The sequence below is a fragment of the Phalacrocorax aristotelis genome, chromosome 6 (genome assembly GCF_949628215.1).
Source record: "Phalacrocorax aristotelis chromosome 6, bGulAri2.1, whole genome shotgun sequence".
NCBI lineage: Eukaryota > Metazoa > Chordata > Aves > Suliformes > Phalacrocoracidae > Phalacrocorax > Phalacrocorax aristotelis.
The window spans coordinates 22,345,324-22,364,186 of record NC_134281.1 but is presented as its reverse complement, the minus strand read 5'-3'; positions in this window follow the sequence as shown (position 1 = coordinate 22,364,186).

Genomic DNA, 18,863 nt, shown 5'->3' with positions numbered 1-18,863 from the left:
TGGGGAAAAGGAGGAGGAGGGGTGGAAGACATTCAGCATTGTGGCATTTGTCTTCCCAAGTAACTGCTATGCGTCATGAAGCCCAGCTTTCCTGGAAATGGCTAAACATCTGCCTACCAATAGAAAACAGTGAATGAATTCCTTATTTTGCTTTGCTTGTGCACATAGCTGTTGCTTTACCTATGAAACTGTCTTTATCTCAACCCATGAATTTTTTCACTTTAAACTGATAAGCTCCATTGATCTCAGTTTGCAGGGTGGGAATACCACAGCAAAAGTCACAATTCTGAACGAGTGAGGACTGTATGTATTCTACTGTCACTTATGAAATTTTTGATTGGTTTGTGGTAAATATTAGCTCACGGAATTTGGTGTTGATTTTTTTTCTCTCCCCAATGTGTGATTTCTGGATACGGACGTCCTATCGAGCAGGGCTACAGAAAGCATAATAGAGATAAGAGCAGATACCACCACTTCATGCAGCTTTATGAGAACAGATGTCCAGTTAACAGGACTTTGAATTTGAGGTTTGATTTATGTGAGAAAAATCTACAGGGGAGGAAGTGAACTTCAACAGCTGGAAATATATTTTGATTACACTCTGATTAATTTCCTGGGGAGAGGGTGAGACTCTCATTTTGCAAAAATGTGCTAAAGTATTTTTTGTCCTCTTGTGAAGTTTTCAAAGCTGTATCCTTGCAAAGACATTGAAGTCCTCCATAATGAATTTTCAGTTTCAGTCTTTTTGGGACCTAACTCTAACCCCAGATGTGATATTTGTAACCTACTGATGAAACATTTTATGAAAAGCCTGACGATTCTACTGATATTCTTTTCAATTGGCCATGGGTGCCTGATAAATGGGAGACCCCTTGCAAAGGCCACTCTAAAATGAATTTTAGTTGGCAGAACAGGAGGGAGAGGGGAAAAGCAATTAAGCAGCTACAAGAGAACTGATTTTTACTGGGAGAATAAGCATATATTATGCATTCATGTTTTGACTTGGGTTCCACTGATGATGGTGACTGTATGTTCCTATTAGCACAGTGTCTCACATTTTGCTAGTTTATTAATGTCTATATAAAGTTATTAAAAAAAAATTAATTTGTCAAAAAAACCCAAAACAAAACAAACACCATGTGTGCACAAACTCAGACACACATATCCCAGTAAAAGTTAATGTTAAAAGCACATTGGAAGCAGTACTTTTTTTTTCCTATGTGTGCTAAGAAAATAAATTTTTAAAAGACTCTTCAATCCTTACACTGTAATTTCCTGGTCACCACACACTCCAGTCCTGTAGCAGTGGCCGGAAAAAACATCAGCAGCAATTTGGAAATGGAAAACTTACATCCCCTGCCACTTTGTCATCCTAACTGAAGAACAAGCTAGTGGTATAAGAGCAAACAAGTGTCCAGTACAGATGTGTGATTAGTTCTTCCAAAGTGCCACCAGTATCTTACTCTAGGGCAAGAGTACTTTTGGGTGAAAATATCAAAATAGCAGACCGAAATGTGTGGGTCTGTGCCCATGCAGACTTTGTGGAACACGGACAGTCTGTCTGACAGCTATGCAGCTGGCTTACACATGCACACTAATTCTGTCCAATACTTCTGGAAAGCACCAGTTGTTTTGCATAGGCACACAGCAGCAGTGCAATGCAATTCTGATACACATAGCTAGTTCTAGGAAACAGACTATGCCCACATGGATCTCTGCATACCCTCCAGATGTGTGAGGAGCTCAGGGTGAAGGAAACTCTGTCAACTTTCTCCAATAACTCAGGGAGTTCAAAAAGGGAGAGTTTGCAAATCACAGCCAAGGCAGCTTGTTTGAGCAGAACCAACAAACATACCCAGGGGACTTCAGTATTTGTCAGTCTGTTTTGGTACAGCGCTCATTGCTGAACTTGGTAGGCTTTTCCAGTTCACCACTAAACCATGTCCCTAAGCACCATATCCAAATGTCTTTTAAATGCCTCCAGGTATTTAAAACCACTTCCCTGAGCAGCCTGTTCCAACCCCTGACGACCCTTTCAGTGAAGTAATATTTCCTACTATCCAATCTAAACTTCCCCTGGTGCTGCTTGAGGCCATTTCCTCTCATCCAAGGTAATTGTTAGGAATTATCTGAGGAAGTCAGAGCACAACTTATTGAAAGTTATTTATAGTAGGAAAACAGAAGTGTTTTCACTATACTAAAGAGATTGCCAATGTAAAGATCATTTCTGGTTTGCTCTGATAAGAACATTTCAAATAAATGTCCTGTAGGTAAGAGATAAGTTGAAACCTAAGCTTATAACATTAATTAGCTATTCATGTAAATAAAAAGAACACATAAATTGAACAGTAAAATATGTTTGAGATTCCAAACTGTTATCAAGTTTTGGTGGGGTGGCGTAAAATTCTCATGAGACCAGTTTGTTTGAAGACTGATAACTAAGATAAAAACAAACAACATAGTTCTGGTTTTGAAAGTCAAATAGTTCGGGATTGAACCTATCTCTCAGATATATAAGCATGGTATATCACATACTGTCATTGTTTGTACCCTTACCAGTGGGCAGGAATACACCAAAGTCTTGTAAACCCAAACTTGTAACTCCAAAATATCCTGTAACTGCAGTTACTTCCTTGGAAGGATGAGTGAAGGGAATGAGGGCAGCACAGCTGTTTCTGCTAATGACTTCTTGCTTCATGTGGTAGCGTAGAACAGATTCAAAGTCAACATAAATTATATTACACATAATGTGTCTTGCTTCTGCTATCCACTGACATTTGGAGCTCAGAATAATTTTGGCTCTTTTTAAATCTTCATGTTTTCATGTTATCTTAATTTTCTAGTGACTTTCCTCCATTATCCTCCTCATTTCCATCTTCATCAGTCACAAAAGTAAGACTTGGCAAATGCATGAGCTATCTGATAAGATAAATAATGTTAAGCACCTGCCTCTCTTGCTTATTGTCTGCAGGAGTTTATTACCACTTTCTAAAAAGACTTCTCAGTGTGTTTCTGATGGATGATGTCTAATGCCAGCTGTCAAGAAGTCTAGTCCCATAACATGATAATGACAAATAATATGCTCCCTCCTCTAATATCAAATAAATGAACCAGCCTCCCTTTTTCCTGAGCCTAACCTGGAACCTAACTACTTTTGGTATGAAGTAGGATCAGAAGGAGACTGGAGAAGTACTGTACTTCTCCTTTATGCTTTGGACAAGGATTTTTCACAGGGCACAAATACTAACTAAAATTCCACTTTAGTGTTCATAAGACTTTAACGTTCATTGATTTCAGAGGTGGCAGCATTAAAGAGTACCATTCAGAGTGCATTAGTGGCTATAGTATTCCTGCCCTGTAGCTCTGCTGGGAATGCATGTTCTGCACAGAGACACAATTCACAGTCCTGAGGTGGGTTTGCCACTCTTATGAACTATAGCTAGCAATTATCTTAATTTCACTTTTGGGCTTAGACTTACTAAGACGTCATTTAAGATAACATACCAGCTTTTGTACAGAAGGGCATGCTTTCCTACCTGCCAGCATTATTTTATGGAAAATGTCTGTCAAGGCATAGGTGATGGCATTTTCTTAAACATATGTAGTAGCAAGTCATCATCTCATTTGTAAGATGTGTCAGTGAGGGATCTCTTAAATTCTTAGTGTTTTTTCTATTACTGACTGTGAGGTCTGGATCAGAATGTGAAAAAGGTGAGAGACATAGGTGCCCTGGAAACCTCTGCAAAAATCAGCAGTTACTGGTAGGGAGTCAATATTTCTGCTCATGGTTTAGACTTTTTCATGTGTACTAGACTATTTCAAGTGTCAAACAGGATTCATGAAAGGAAAATCAAAGTACCATTTTCATTTATTTTCATATATAGTTCTTTTGTAGAAAATATCCTGAGTTTACCCCAGATAAAGGAATCATTTCGGATGACTGAAACCCTAAGTTTCATTAAAGAAACTATTTGATGAGAGAAATCACATGCTTTTAGCTAAGGCTGCTGAATGCCTCTCCCTAGATAAAACTGTCCTGAGGCTAGGTCCATCCAATACCTCCAAAACAATCTTCCTTTGATTTGCCATCATATAGATTGTCTGTCTTTAGTTAAGAAATTTGGAACTGGAGATATTTAGTTGTTAAAAAAATTCCTATTTTCCCTTCTCTGACCTCAGCAGCTGCACACACAAATGCCCTCATACGTGCATGTGTGATGGAAAACCAAATGTGAGAAGGTGGTAGTTTTAAGAAAAATATTGTCAAGGTTGATAGTGTTTTTACTGGATGTCAGAAGTTTGTGAATTCCTCTCCAGGTGTCTTGGCACTCTTGGAGGCATGATTTAAATAAGCTGGCAGGTAAGAAGTGTTTTAAACAAAATAAATGGCTGGAACTGCAGACTGCAAGAACAGTACTGGTAAAAAACAAGAAAGAAAGGCTTATCTGAAGGCTATAAGCAAAAGCACAGGAGCATTAAAATACTTAGCATTACTGTAGTAAGAAAATATCATGTGGAGGAGGAGACACAAAATCACAAGACATAATGAAAAAAAGCAATTATACAGTCCTGACAGGCACTGTGATTTGAGAGAGTAGCAATTATAAGCTTCGCAACTGGAGAAGTTTTAATAATGTAAGGGTCACGTTGGTATTTGTGGTATATTGTATATCACATTTGTAAAGATGCCTCGGAAGCTGTCCTGACCATGGCACTTCGCCAATATTCCTGAAGCAAAGGAGAAGTGTCCAAGAGCATGCAAGCACTTACCTGTTCAGGAATATGGTATCCTGATTACACTGAGTATTGGAAATGATGCTTCTTGTTTAGATGCTTCAGCATTGCATGGCTTCATCAGAAAGATCATTCCCTAGTTAGCATCACCTGGGAAAATGTAGAACAATGCAATTATATAATACAAACAGGCTAGAGAAATACAGTTTCTAAGGGTGGCATGTTGCAGAACTGGTGAAGACATTCTGGTTTAGGTTTGGTGAGATATGTGAAATAATTTTCCACTAAAATAAATCCTAAATGCTGAAATAAAAATTGAAATCTTTCGAAGCTGTCCTAGAAGGCCAGATAGCCATCTACTATTCAAATTGAAGTGGTTTGTGGGTTTTTTTAAGATTATAGCAGATTAAAATTAAGACGATTATAGCTTTCTGTCTTGGAAGTTTTCACTGGAGTGGATCACACTGACGAGAAAGTTAACAGTGCTTCACCCATTCCTTTGAATGTGCAAGTGTCTAATAGTCAGTCTGTCACTTCAAATCCATTACAAAATCCCATTTTAAATTTAAATAATAAGCTACTGGTCAATAATGTGGTCTGAATCCCTTGGAAAAAGAGTATCTGTGCTTCATTTCAAGTAAGGCAAGTTCGGGGATATTTTGCTTTCAAAAGGACACATTCCCTAAGCACACTGTTTTTGAACTGTCAGTGTAAATGACTTTGTTTCCAGTCTCAAGAGAGCCATGTAAGCAGAATATGGATTTTGTACACACCAGCAAGGTGTCAAGACTGTCTGGAGTCAATGCTCATCATGGGCATTGAGGGTACCCAGTGTGAATCTATGTGGGGTTGAGGCCAAGCTGTAAGATACAGAATGAGTAACAGCAGATAGTATAATACAGAACTAGTCAAAATACCACCTGCTCTGATTGGATGTTCATCGCCATTCTTTCTGATATTTAAAAGAAAGAAAAGTTTAGTGAATAATTTCTCTCAAGGGTATTATTGACGAAAGAGTACCTTTCACGCTAGGTACTGCCTGGAGCCCTTTAATATAAGACTTACAGTAAGAGGATAGGTTGTCTACACTTTACTGGGAATGGAAATGCACTTCTAAGCTTTAGGAAATGAGATATTAGAAATCCTATTAGAAATCCTATGGTTAAACATTAAACAGAAATCCTATGGTACCATTAAACAGACAACTGATACAAAGTCGCTAAGAAAACTTCAGTGGTAAACTCATCTCCACACTTATTCACAACTGAAACAATCAGGAGCAAATTTGGGAGCTAAAACAATTTAAGCTCTGCACTCTGAAAAGAAAAGAAGGTGTAGTTCCTCACAGCATATCAGGCACAGGGTGACAGATGTTCACCAGAGAGAGAAGAAAAAGCTACTTTAATGTTATTCTTGTGAATCACTTCATATGATTGATTACAGTCTGCAAAAGGAGAATTAAAGTCCTCTGTAAGTGGAAATGGATGCAGAAATTTGGCAGAATTTGGCTTAGAGATGGAACTAGTTTTCCCACAGAAAGGTTGATTCTGAGTCTGTCCCCTTCTAATGTAAATAATAAGATTTTCTTTAATCAGATAGACAAGATTCTCCACTGCCACCCACCAACCCCCCCCGCCCCCGATTTTCCAACATCAAAGCAGCCAAGCACACTCACAGAAGATACAGTTTTACTATGAAATATTTTGGGACGTAGGTGTGGATTTAATATCTACTATCAGGTAAAAAATATCTAGTCTTAATTTTCTGCTGGCCTTTATTTGAGAGAAAGCTCAGTAGTACTAGATTGGTAATGCTTTTTCAATAGAAGCAATAACCCTCTTCAGAGCTCATTTTCTTTTCCAAATCTAGCCTCTTGTTGTCAGTATTGTCCTGTGGTTCTTCAGGAAAATGTACGCTTACATTTTTATATTAAAAAACTTATTACCTTGCAATTTTTGTAGACTGTCAGCATTCACAGATAATGGATAACTTGCTGCCTACATAAAGTTAATATTAGAATTATTTGATGCTGTATGGAATGAGCAGGAGGAAGTGACTGAACTAGAGTTATTGATCTGTTGATTTTGTCTCTGATGACTTCCCTGGAATGTCTATGACACACTAACTGAGGGTCCATAGAGGGAACTAGACCAAAACTTATGACCAAAAGCTTCAGAGAGAACATAGGCTTGGCTGTGAGGTCCCTTCTTTCAGCAGTCAGCACTGCTTTGCATTTAGTAATGCCACACAATCCCTGGCTGTCTGTTTGGGTGAGTAACAGGGCTGCTATCTGCTCTGGCTTTCCTTCCAACTAATGTTATTATGCAGAGTTGAGTAGGATAATATTAAGAAGGCAGTTAGATTATAGCTCTCCCTACTCAATTGGACCAGCTGGTTTGGGGAGAAAAGGATAATATAGGAAGGGATATGATGATTTATTCTGTGAAACAGGTTTCTAGTCTTAGCTGGGAGTCTCTTTTTGCTGCTTCTGGGCAGGTCTGCCTCTCACAACAGGCTCTAGCTACCAGGATAATTAAGTAGAGCAGCTCCTTGGAATTTGGTTATAGGCAGTATTAAAATTTAACAGAATACTTAGCTTTGATCCAGTCCTGCAACATTTCATGTAGGAGCCTCAATTTCACCAAAGAGGCTTGTCTTTGGCTGAGGTGGAGAGCAGCAGTGTGGAAGGGTTTGATGTCCGGATATAAGAGGTGACTGCTGCTAGTGCAGGAGCAAAAAAACAAAGTCAGGAAGAACAAATGGATCTTAACAGAAATCCCCTGTTTTGTCTACATAGAAGCCCAGGAAAAATGAACATAGACCTTTTTAAAGCATAGAGGGCCCCATCAGAAACTGGGAATTACCCATTGTATATACATATTTTTTTAATGTTTAGTCACAAAATCTTAAATACTAGAACTGTGCAAAAAAGGATGCCCATCATCTTTAGGAAGATGTAAATGACAGATTAGGAAAACCAATGTCTATTTGCACATAGTACATAGCAACATACCCCAATAATATAGCCTTGTCCCAGAAGTACCCGGTCATGCAGAATACTTCTAAGGAAAACTGAAAAGATTCCCCTGTGATATACTGCAGCACAATCATTCTCTGATCACAGCTGGTGACTTGATTGTGCTAAAAGATATGTGGCTCTTCAATTCAGCTATAGATGGTTCCATTGTTGACAAATTAAAAATTGTCAGTTGACTCTTACAATACCATTTGTCTCAGCCATGTCCTGTGGCTGTGACCGCCATAGGATCTTCAGCTCTGTGCAACGCCTCTGCTGTATTTATTCTGTTTTTATTAATCTTTTTGATGCATTTCCAACTCGTTTAAGCTTTTCCCAAATGAAAGCTATCATCACATTTTACCAATGTTTATGTATTACTTTGGAACACTGATAATTTTTGCTAAATTGAATTGTTATACAGAATATGAAAGTCTGTGCCTGCTGAAAAAGATAGTTTGACAAAACCAACCCATTTTTCTTGAATGATGTTGTGATGAAAGAAGTACTAACACTGTTGGAATGGCATTTTCTTAGAGAAATATCCTATTATTACTATTTATTGTAGCAGAAAAGGCCTAAACATAAGAATAAGGCAAGGCGTGCTGGGGGACTTAATATCTTGTGTTAGATCAGGTGATGCATCTGGAAAGGAGTCAAAGACTTTCTGATTCAGACCTGAAGCAGAAGCTTCATGCCCCAAAACCTGACTTCTTTACCAATCATAGCAGCTGGTATAATAAAATTTATTGCTGTTTCCTCCAAAGTTTGCCTAGATTTTTATTTCACAGTTTGCAATGGCTTGCTGCTTTGAATTTTTACTATTTTTTTGTTGAATTAGAAGAGAACAGGCATTTTTAAAAAGCCAAATTGAGAATATGATTTTTTCCATTTAGAAATATAGCTGAAGTTTTGAAATATCATTATCCTTCAGAGCAGAGAATCTAAATCCTGCTCCTTTCACCTCATTATCTGATTTCTTAGTGGGAGAATCTCCAAGACTGTCTTTGATGTATCTTTACCAGAAACTAGATCCACACTAATGGTCCAGGCTATAGATAACAGTATTAGCTCTGTTAATAGGGCTGAGTCAAATAGCATGGAAATGCGATGACCGTCATTCTCCCGGCAGGAATGTTCTTATGCAGGGTGGTCAGAGTGGCCTGAGATGAGTGCTAGGAAAAGCAAAGTGGATGGTTATCCATGCAATCTGTCTTCTCCCAAGGCACCAGGTAAGACCTTTGAATGTAGTGACCCAAGTTCAATCGTCATGTTGTTCCCCTATCAGTTACACACAAAGTCAGTCTGACACTTTGATGTGGAGTATGAAGATGGAAGAAAGTTGGAGAAGCTTTAAAAAAAGAACACCTAACAGGCCTGTTTGTTTAGCTCAGTAACGCTTTCTTAAACTTGCCAGTTAATGAGAGAGTTTGCCGACATGTTGTTGTGTAATGGAGTTGTAACGCAGTAGTGGGATGCTGTGTTTGTTTGAAATAACAAGATGCTGCATGATAATGAAAGAATGCTTTTGCCATGGTAGGGGACTGTTTATGTAGTGGTGGGATAAGAGAGACCCTATTTGCTTAATGGTAGGGTGCTGTTTGTATAGTGATACAACTGCTTTGCCAATGGAAGAGATCGCAGAGTGCTGGAAAGCTTTGAGAAGCATCGGCATGATTTGAGAAACCCCAGCTGCCAAGTGACTTTGTTTTCCTTCTCATTCTTTTGCACTGAGGCATGGAGAGAGCCAGCCTAACCTTTTGTTCCAGTTGCATTTTTTACATTTTATGTTGTTTTGTATTATGTTTAACAAACTACTGACATCTGGAGACACAGCGGTCCTTGGGTCTGAAGCACTGTTTCCATTACGACTTAGACCCCCCTCTTTGCCTTTTTATTTGCACAATAATACAGCACCCTAATTCTGTATCCCTCTGTGCAATACTTAGTCTAATGAAACCACAATCAGTTTAGGTTCTACCCAGCCCTCCAGTCCTTTAATTTATTTTTCCATTTGCATAATGGATTGACAATGTCGTACTGTTATCAACTAGTTTCTGTCTTTTCAAGAACTTAGTTTAGAAATTACTGCAATGGATATGACTGAATAGATGACAACCCCAAGGAAGAGATTTCTATATTGCCTGTTTTTGGTACAGTCACATCCCATTCCTTAGGCTTGATCCAGCTAAATTTTGTAACCCTGTGTTGTACAGGCGCTGAGGAATTAAAAAGGCATGGCAAAGTCTACAGCAGAGTCCCTGTCTCTTAGTTCTTGTTCAGATTCTTATCCTTACAGCCATTTCTTCTTTCGCAGGGACATCAGGTCACATTTGAGTTCTGCTTTGATAGGAATTGCAGAATTAGCATATCCTTACATGAGTTCTCCAGCAAATTTAATATCAACCTTTATTGTTACAGTTTTCAGTATTTTTAAATCATATAAAATGTAAAGAACTTTTAATTACCATTTAAAAATAACCTCTTCATTTTAGATCTATGTCTTAGGGTTTTTAAGTACCAGAAAAAATAGGCTTAAGGAGTCAGCAGACTATGAATTTGCACAGGCTGAAGTAATTAAGTCATCGCAGACCTGAAGACCAGGATCCTGGAAAGTAATTGCTGAGGAGGAGCTGGACTTCTAGAAGTTTAAGCATCTGTATGGGAGAGGAGCTGTGTTCTGGGCACAGCTGGGAAGGCAGGAGAAGGAACTGTCTGTCTGCCACCAAGCATAAGGCACTGCTTTGTAGCATGTTCTGTACAGGGTCAGCTCTACATTACCCTGTGTTAGATGCCAAACTGTGAGGGAAATGACAACAGCCAGTGGCTGCCAGGATATCGGTACAATGCAGGGACTACTGTGTGTGTGCACCAGAGAGCTCCTTACCCACGAAGGCCAGATCCCCTGCGTGTATGTGTGCTCTGCTCTAATGTGTAGCCCCATGCATATCTGTTGATCTGAATCCAAAGGTCCAGGAAAAGACTGCTTTTCAAGCATGAAACAAAAATCTTCCTTCATTTCCTTTTGAACCCTCAGAGTGTCAAAACAGATGATTCAAAGAAGAGGAATGAGAGTAAAGCGGTTCTGTTAAATGAGAAGATGTGAAATTCTAATTCTTCGGGTTATGATCTCCTCTTCTCTGAAATGGTGTAGTACAGAGAAGGATTTGGCTATTAGTATGAAGGAACTGAATTAGTCCTACCCATCAATTCCTCTGGAAGGAATAAGTCTCTGTACCCTTGACATTGGCCTAGACTGATGCATGACACCTTCATACCTTGCAGAAAGGGCTAGAGTCAGATTTTAATAATAAATCCAGCATTTTGACTTCCCTCAATTTTGACAGCAGGAGTGTTATGGGACTGGTGAATACACACAGGCTTTACAACCCAAGGTAAATCGCATCTATTCTAAATACAGGTCAGAAATGCAGAGGTTAGACAATATAATTCTCCCAGATTGGAACTGGAGACAGAGTCAGGCAGAGTAAGCTAGGGCAAACAAGAGCAAAGGTTGAATATACCTCAAAGTAATGCACTCAGCACATAGCTCTTAGATCCAGCTCGTAGCACTGAAGATACAGATCTCTTCAAAGGATAAACCACTATAAACACAACTAATGAAATCTCACTGTTTCTTTCTTTTTCTGCTTCTTTTTTCCCTACAGCTGCATTTTGTCTAGACTTCTGAAACATTTTTGCCACTTGCAATATGTTCCCCCAAATAGAATCATGGAATCATTAAGTCCAACCATAAACCTAATCACTGCCAAGTCAACGACTAAACCATGGCCCTGAGCACCACATTGACATGTCTTTTAAATACCTCCAGGGATGGTGACTCAACCACTTTCCTGGGCAGCCTGTTCCAGCACTTAACAATCCTTTCAGAGAAGAAATTTTTCCTAATATCCAATCTAAACCTTCCCTGGTGCAACTTGAGGACATTCCACCTTCTCCTATCGTTTGTTACTTGGGAAAAGAGACCAGCACCCACCTCACTACAACCTCCTCTCAGGTAGTTGTGGAGAGCGATAAGATCTCCCCTCAGCCTCCTCCAGGCTAAAACAACCCCAGCTCCCTCATCTGCTGCTCATAAGACTTGTTCTCCAGACCCTTCATCAGCTTCGTTGCCCTTCTTCAGACACGCTCCAGCACCTCAATGTCTTTCTTCTAGCGAGGAGCCCAAAACTGGACGCAGGATTCAAGGTGTGGTCTCATCAGTGCCAAGTACAGGGGTACAATCACTTCCCTAGTCCTGCTGGCCACACTATCGCTGATAAAATCCAGGACAATATTGGCCTTCTTGGCCACCTGGGCACACTGCTGGCTCATATTCAGCCGGCTGTTAACCAGCACCCCCAGGTCCTCTCTGCTGGGCAGCTCTCCAGCCACTCTTCCCCAAGCCTGTAGCCTTGCGTGGGGTTGTTGTGACCCAGCACTGAGCCCTGTTGAACCTCATACAATTGGCCTCAGCCCATCAATCCAGCCTGTCCAGGTCCCTCTGCAGAGCCTCCTATCCTCAAGCAGATCAACACTGCTGCCCTGGTGTCATCTGCAAACTTCCTAAGGGTGCACTCGATCCCCTCATCCAGATTTTTGATAAATATAATAAACAGGACTGGCCCCAATACTGAGCCCTGGGGAATACCACTTGTGACTGACTGCCAACTGGATTTAACTCCATTCACCACAACACTTTGGGCCTGGCCAGCCGGCCAGTTTTTTACCCAGTGAAAAGTACACCCTTCCAAGCTGTGATCAGCCAGTTTCTCCAGGAGAAATCTGGGGGAAACGGTGTCAAAGGCTTTAAAGCACATGTGCTTCCAAAATCTGTCACAGCTTTCTAGAGGCAGCTTTATTTTATGTTAAATTCATTGTCTCCTCTACTGCTATCAAGTATTACTCCTGGTAGTTGTGATATTTACTCACTGTGAACAGGCACAAGTGACTGAAAAAAAAAATTATACCAAAACAGTTTCATATGCTGTGTCAGGAAATACAAGTGATACTGTGCAGCTACAACAGTAGCCTATTTGAGAAGATTCTTTTTTAAATCTAGCAGACCAGAACATAATAGGAATGAAATTTAAAATTGCACATGAGATTATCATAATAGTCCCTCTGGTCCTATCAATTTAATAAAATTTTCAGACCAGTGACAAGAATGTAATTCAGTGCAGCAGGATTCTTACATTTGATTGGTGGAACGAAAGATGTAAAAAGACATACTGACCTCAGTGTCTAAGAAACTATGCTCTGCCATGCCTATTCCGTAGGAAAATGGGGAGAGTAAAAGAATGCTTATTTTATTTAACTAATTTTTAAAAATCAGTAAAAGCTTTTTGAGGTTTACCATATTTTATTTTTGTTAGTAGAGGAATACCTAAAATAGAAACTATATTGTGTTCCATTGCATTTCTTTTCTATTGGTTTCTGGGCTTTTGCCATTCTTTTTTCTCTTTGTAAAAGTCACCATATTTCCCACCCTAATGAAATTCAGGTGAGCAAAGAGCGATTAATTATTCTTTGGCAGATAAATAGCTGTCCTTTTTTTCAAATATGCTAAGGTTTTATGGTCAGAGTATCACTCCCAAATTGGTAGTGACAGAAATTAAACCATAAACGCAGTTGAAAACATTCTTTGCCAATGGAGCAAATATATTGTAGTTTCGGTCCATTTTCCTGCCTATGGGTTATGATCTGTTCACAACACAGATTTGCCAGGCAGATGTACCCACCCTCACATCTAATCAGTTGTGTGTGCAGAAACAAACAAAAAAACCCTTACAAAACAAAAGAAAAAAAATCAAGGCTGGAGTAGTGGTCCTGACTTTACAAACTAAAAAAACTGCAAAGCAAAATTTTCCCTAATCATGTCATTATAATTGGTAATTATTCTGAAATTGCATCTTATCATGATCATCTTTGGTTTGAGGTAGCTATATTTTCTGGTTTTGTAGGCTGATGAGTTACAAGCATTTTTTCTTGAAGAATGACAGATGGCAAACAAATGAGGCATAAACTAACCTGCTAAATAATATGACATGAAATTTAGCATTTAAATTCCCATCTGGAATACCTTTACACTCAAATAGTCTTCTGGGGTTTGGGGTGTGGATTTACTCAAAGTGTTGCACATTTCTGGGTCTGTAATGAAATTTCAAGTCCCTAGCAATAGTCTGAGGTGCACACATGACTGCTCAACTGATATCAAAACCTCAGGGACCACAGAAGGCAGCAATTACATACCCTCACAGGGTGCTTATTGCTTGGGGGTTTTAGACATTGTGCTGGTTTTGGCTGAGAAGGGGTTAATTCTCCTCACTGTGGGGGTCGGCTACCTTTCCAGCTTCCCTCGCTCTGCCGCGTGGCGGGGGGGGGGGGGGCTGGGAGGGGCAGGGCCATGGTGGGGTGGGCTGACCCCGACTGGCCAATGGCAGGTTCATTCCACACCATGTGACACCATGACCAGTATATTGAGGGGGGGCAGTGGCGGCAGTGGCAGCGCGGCATCGGGTCGGCGGGCGGCTGTGGTTCGGTTCGGTTCGGTTCGGTTCGGTTCGGTTCGGTTCGGTTCGGTTCGGTTCGGTTCGGTTCGGTTCATTCCCCCTCCCTCGGGGCCTCGCGCCTCTCGTTGTTCTCCTTTACATTGCATTTCTATTGTTGTTTCTTTTAATTTTAATTATTAAACTGTTCTTATCCTAACCCACGAGCGTTACCCTTCTGATTCTCTCCCCCATCTAGCGGTGGGGGAGTGAGCGAGCGACTGTGTGGGGCTGAGCTGCCGGCTAAACCACGACAGTCTTTTTGGCGCCCAACGTGGGGCTCAAGGGTTGGAGATAACAGCTGCTGGTCACAGCACTGTGTTGTCCTTTTTGCAGTTGGTGTTAAAGATCGGTGTTGGTTTGTTGAGTCTGCTCTGTTCTGCTGTGATTAGTAATGTTTTGCCTACAAGATTTGTTATGCAAACACTCGTTTTCAGCTTTATCTGGTATTTGGGGTTTTTGCTGAAACCATTACTGTACTTTGGATACCACCTTGTTGAGGCAGTTAGCAATTATACCTCCTCCTCCTCTGAGAGATTTTATATGGAGGAAGTACAGAATAGTACCTTTGCAACTTTGTTCTATGATGTCTGTGCCTTTGTTACAACAACCTTTTTGTATCTTGAACATCCTTGGGTGGTTAAGGTGCACTTATTGTTAGTTTTTGGGCATGTTGTTTTGGTTTTGACTAAGCAACTTAAGAATATCACCCAGAAATCTGCCCTGAGGCTTGATAGCTATGAGTGGTAGGGCATGTGGGATAGCATGGGCAAATACCTAGGGCAGTGGGCACCCCCAGTGTTTTGGAGTTTCACCCCTGAACAAGGGCAGAATCCTAAAAAACTAATAGAATATTTGGAGAAAGTATATTGTTACGCTGGGAACTCCAGACACAGGTAACTGCAACATGCTGGGGTCTGGCCCATGCATACCAAGTCCTGTTTAATAGTATTCAGTGCCCCCAGGGGGAAGAGAATGTCTCTGGATTGAAATGCAAAGTGACTGGCACTGTAGACAATCCAGCCCTGACGACAGGCACTGCAGCCACTCAAACCCCCACAACAAGTAGTGGAGCTAGCTCAGAAAATAAACCCGTACCAGTATCAGTTGCCCCCATACACAAGACGAAATATTGGAAGCGGACATCAACTCGTTTAGAACGGGATGATGAAGAACCAGGGCCATCACGGGGAGAGGAGGGAGAAGTAATAAATGAAATAGAGACCACCCGATCCCTGTCCTTAAGTGAGTTGCGAGATATGCGAAAAGATTATAGCCATCGTTCAGGTGAGTACATTGTCACCTGGCTGCTCCGATGCTGGGATAATGGGGCCAGTAGCCTGGAACTAGAGGGAAAAGAAGCCAAACAATTGGGATCCCTTTCTGGGGAAGGGGGCATTGACAAAGCAATTGGAAAAAAACCACAAGCCCTCAGCCTCTGGAGGCAACTCCTGTCTGGAGTGAAGGAAAGGTATCCCTTTAAAGATGATGTTACATATCGCCCAGGAAAATGGACAACTATGGAGAAAGGCATCCAGTATCTAAGGGAATTAGCTGTGTTTGAGGTGATTTATGGTGACCTGGACGATCAACGGTCATCCAAAGATCCAGATGAGGCTGAGTGCACACGACCCATGTGGTGGAAGTTTGTACGGAGCGCACCATCTTCACATGCAAACTCATTGGCAGTAATGTCCTGGAAAGATGACGAGACACCAATGGTGGCAGAGGTGATTGATAGACTCCGGGATTACGAAACAAATAGCTCTTCCTCGCTCGTCTCTGCTGTGGAGAAACTATCCCAAGAGGTCCAGCAACTCAAAAAAGATCTGTCCTACTCCCCACCTCGACAGAGTAGTGTCTCAGCTGTTAGGAATAAGCGTCCTTTGGCTCAAAGAAAGGGATACACACCACAGGCCACCCTATGGTTTAGTGGACACCGGTGCACAGTGCACCTTAATGCCATCAGCATTGCTGGAGTGACAGGGGGATCCCAAGAGCTAACTGTATTGAAGGCCGAAGTGAGCCTAACTGGCAATGAGTGGCAGAAGCACCCCATTGTGACTGGCCCAGAGGCTCCGTGCATCCTTGGCATAGACTGTCTCAGGAGAGGCTATTTCAAGGACCCCAAAGGGTACAAGTGGGCTTTTGGTGTAGCTGCCTTGGAGACAGACAGAGTTAAACAGCTGTCTCCCTTGCCTGGTCTCTCAAAGGACCCTTCTTTGGTGGGGTTGCTGAAGGTCGAAGAACAACAGGTGCCAATCGCCACCACAACAGTGCACCGGCGGCAATATCGCACCAACAGAGACTCTCTGATCCCCATCCATAAACTCATTCACCAACTGAGGAGCCAAGGAGTCATCAGTAAGACCCACTCACCCTTTAACAGTCCCATATGGCCAGTGCGGAAGTCTAATGGAGAGTGGAGACTAACAGTAGACTATCGTGGCCTGAATGAAGTCACTCCACCATTGAGTGCTGCTGTGCCAGACATGCTAGAACTTCAATACGAACTGGAGTCAAAGGCAGCCAAGTGGTATGCCACAACTGATATTGCTAATGCATTCTCCTCAATCCCTCTGGCAGCAGAGTGCAGGCCACAGTTTGCTTTCACATGGAGGGGTGTCCAGTATACCTGGAATTGACTGCCCCAGGGGTGGAAACACAGTCCTACCATTTGCCATGGACTGATTCAGACTGTACTGGAACAGGGAGAAGCTCCAGAACATCTTCCATACATTGATGACATCATTGTGTGGGGCAACACAGCGGAAGAAGTTTTTGAGAAAGGAGAGAAAATAGTCCAAATCCTTCTGAAAGCTGGTTTTGCCATAAAACAAAGTAAGGTGAAGGGACCCGCACGAGAAATCCAGTTCTTAGGAATCAAATGGCAAGATGAACGTTGTCAGATCCCGATGGATGTGATCAACAAAATAGCAGCCATGTCTCCACCAACTAGCAAAAAGGAAACACAAGCTTTCTTGGGCGTTGTGGGTTTTTGGAGAATGCATATTCCAAATTACAGTATGATCGTAAGTCCTCTCTGTCAAGTGACCCAGAAAAAGAATGATTTCAAATGGGGCCCTGAGCAATGACAAGCCTTTGAACAGATTAAACGAGAAATAGTTCATGCAGTAGCTCTTGGGCCAGTCCGGGCAGGACAAGATGTAAAAAATGTGCTCTACACTGCAGCTGGGGAGAATGGCCCTACCTGGAGCCTCTGGCAGAAAGCACATGGGGAGACCTGGCGTTGACCCCTAGGGTTTTGGAGTCAGGGATACAGAGGGTCCGAAGCCCGCTATACTCCAACTGAAAAAGAGATATTGGCAGCATATGAAGGGGTCCGAGCTGCTTCAGAAGTGGTTGGTACTGAGGCACAGTTGCTCCTGGCACCCCAACTGCCAGTGCTGGGCTAGATGTTCAAAGGAAACATCCCCTCTACACACCATGCAACTGATGCTGCGTGGAGTAAATGGGTTGCACTGATCACCCAGTGGGCTCGAGTAGGAAACCCCAGTCGCCCAGGAGTCTTGGAAGTGATTATGGACTGGCCAGAAGGCAAAGATTTTGGATTATCACCAGAGGAAGAGGTGACACGTGCTGAAGAAGCCCCACTGTATAACAAACTGCCAGAAAATGAGAAGCAGTATGCCCTGTTCACTGATGGGTCCTGTCGCCTTGTGGGAAAGCACCGGAGATGGAAGGCTGCTGTATGGAGTCCTACACGACAAGTCACAGAAACTGCTGAAGGAGAAGGTGAATCAAGCCAGTTTGCAGAGGTAAAGGCCATCCAGCTGGCCTTAGACATTGCTGAATGGGAAAAGTGGCCAGTGCTCTATCTCTATACTGACTCCTGGATGGCGGCAAATGCCTTGTGGGGCTGGCTGCAGCAGTGGAAGCAAAGCAACTGGCAGCGCAGAGGCAAACCCATCTGGGCTGTCACATTGTGGCAAGATATTGCTGCCCGGGTAGAGAAACTGGATGTAAAGGTACGGCATGTGGATGCTCACGTCCCCAAGAGTCGGGCCACTGAAGAACATCGGAACAACCAGCAGGTAGATCAGGCTGCCAAGATTGAAGTGGCTGAGGTGGATCTGGACTGGCAACATAAGGGTGAACTATTTCTAGCTCGGTGGGGCCATGACACCTCAGGCCATCAAGGGAGAGATGCAACATACAGGTGGGCTCGTGATCGAGGGGTGGACTTCACCATGGATGCTATTGCATGGGCTATCCACGAATGTGACACATGCGCTGCAATCAAGCAAGCGAAGCGGGTAAAGCCTCTGTGGTATGGGGGACGATGGCTGAAATATAAATATGGGGAGGCCTGGCAAATTGACTATATCACACTCCCACAGACCCGCCAAGGCAAGCGCCATGTGCTTACAATGGTAGAAACAATGACTGGCTGGCTGGAAACATATCCTGTCCCCCACGCTGCTGTCCAGAACACTATCCTGGGTCTCAAAAAACAAGTCCTGTGGCGACATGGCACCCCAGAGAGAATTGAGTCAGACAATGGGACTCATTTCTGAAATAGCCTCATAGACACCTGGGCCAAA